Here is a 2,500-nt window from a genome sequence, read left to right as displayed (position 1 = left end):
ACCCAAACCACATCAGAACAGGGTCAGGATCAAGACCCAAACCACATCAGAACAGGGTCAGGATCTAAACCCAAACCACATCAGAACAGGGTCAGGATCAAGACCCAAACCACATCAGAACAGGGTCAGGATCAAGACCCAAACCACATCAGAACAGGGTCAGGATCAAGACCCAGACCACATCAGAACAGGGTCAGGATCAAGACCCAAACCACATCAGAACAGGGTCAGGATCAAGACCCAAACCACATCAGAACAGGGTCAGGATCAAGACCCAGACCACATCAGAACAGGGTCAGGATCAAGACCCAAACCACATCAGAACAGGGTCAGGATCAAGACCCAAACCACATCAGAACAGGGTCAGGATCAAGACCCAAACCACATCAGAAAAGGGTCAGGATCAAGACCCAAACCACATCAGAACAGGGTCAGGATCAAAACCCAAACCACATCAGAACAGGGTCAGGATCAAAACCCAAACCACATCAGAACAGGGTCAGGATCAAGACCCAAACCACATCAGAACAGGGTCAGGTTCAAGACCCAAACCACATCAGAACAGGGTCAGGATCAAGACCCAAACCACATCAGAACAGGGTCAGGATCAAGACCCAAACCACATCAGAACAGGGTCAGGATCAAGACCACATCAGAACAAGGTCAGGATCAAGACCCAGACCACATCAGAACAGGGTCAGGATCAAGACCCAAACCACATCAGAAAAGGGTCAGGATCAAGACCCAAACCACATAAGAAAAGGGTCAGGATCAAAACCCAAACCCCATCAGAACAGGGTCAGGATCAAGACCCAGACCACATCAGAACAGGGTCAGGATCAAGACCCAAACCACATCAGAACAGGGTCAGGATCAAGACCCAAACCACATCAGAACGGGGTCAGGATCAAGACCCAGACCACATCAGAACAGGGTCAGGATCAAGACCACATCAGAAAAGGGTCAGGATCAAAACCCAAACCACATCAGAACAGGGTCAGGATGAAAACCACATCAGAACAGGGTCAGGATCAAGACCCAGACCACATCAGAACAGGGTCAGGATCAAGACCCAAACCACATCAGAACAGGGTCAGGATCAAAACCCAAACCCCATCAGAACAGGGTCAGGATCAAGACCCAGACCACATCAGAACAGGGTCAGGATCAAGACCCAAACCACATCAGAACAGGGTCAGGATCAAAACCCAAACCCCATCAGAACAGGGTCAGGATCAAAACCCAAACCACATCAGAACAGGGTCACGATCAAGACCCAAACCACATCAGAACAGGGTCAGGATCAAGACCCAAACCACATCAGAACAGGGTCAGGATCAAAACCACATCAGAACGGGGTCACGATCAAGACCCAAACCACATCAGAACAGGGTCAGGATCAAGACCCAAACCACATCAGAACAGGGTCAGGATCAAGACCCAAACCACATCAGAACGGGGTCAGGATCAAGACCCAGACCACATCAGAAAAGGGTCAGGATCAAGACCCAAACCACATCAGAAAAGGGTCAGGATCAAGACCACATCAGAAAAGGGTCAGAATCAAAACCCAAACCACATCAGAACAGGGTCAGGATCAAGACCCAGACCACATCAGAAAAGGGTCAGGATCAAAACCCAAACCACATCAGAACAGGGTCAGGATCAAGACCCAAACCACATCAGAACAAGGTCAGGATCAAGACCCAAACCACATCAGAACGGGGTCAGGATCAAGACCCAGACCACATCAGAACCGGGTCAGGATCAAGACCACATCAGAACAGGGTCAGGATCAAAACCCAAACCACATCAGAACAGGGTCAGGATCAAGACCCAGACCACATCAGAAAAGGGTCAGGATCAAGACCCAAACCACATCAGAAAAGGGTCAGGATCAAGACCACATCAGAAAAGGGTCAGAATCAAAACCCAAACCACATCAGAACAGGGTCAGGATCAAGACCCAGACCACATCAGAAAAGGGTCAGGATCAAAACCCAAACCACATCAGAACAGGGTCAGGATCAAGACCCAAACCACATCAGAACGGGGTCAGGATCAAGACCCAAACCACATCAGAAAAGGGTCAGGATCAAGACCACATCAGAAAAGGGTCAGAATCAAAACCCAAACCACATCAGAACAGGGTCAGGATCAAGACCCAAATCACATGAGAACAGGGTCAGGTTCAAGACCCAGACTCACTGACTTGAATTTGGAAAAACCCTGACATGAAGCCTCCCTGGACCCTACTATGTCCTTCTCTTTTTGTTCCCCATCAGACAAGTTAAAAACCCAAATCCACTTCAGTTGGTTCTGTAAGACCCGAACCGGCTCCGAACCGGGCTGACAGCCCTGAACGTGTTGATGGAAACGGGATCTCTGCTCTGCTGGTTATTTCTGCCGCTTTTTAGCTGTAGGCTGGTCAGCCGGTTCATTATCGCACTGTCCAACCAGACTCCGTTCACTTTTTCCTGTGTTTTAGATTCCGCGGCAC

General features: G+C 49.3%; 1 protein-coding gene across 1 annotated transcript in view; it reads right to left on the bottom strand.

Moving 5' to 3' along the window:
• The window catches only part of LOC140272222 (CXXC-type zinc finger protein 1-like), a 22,773-nt gene that overhangs the window by 20,040 nt on the left and 233 nt on the right, over nucleotides 1-2,500 (bottom strand). The gene's annotated exons all lie outside the window — the stretch shown is intronic.

This window comes from Leuresthes tenuis, unplaced genomic scaffold (genome assembly GCF_036924035.1).
Source record: "Leuresthes tenuis unplaced genomic scaffold, fLeuTen1.0.hap1 SCAF_16, whole genome shotgun sequence".
NCBI lineage: Eukaryota > Metazoa > Chordata > Actinopteri > Atheriniformes > Atherinopsidae > Leuresthes > Leuresthes tenuis.
Note: the sequence above shows the minus strand (reverse complement) of the source record. Positions and strands in the feature narration are given on the sequence as shown.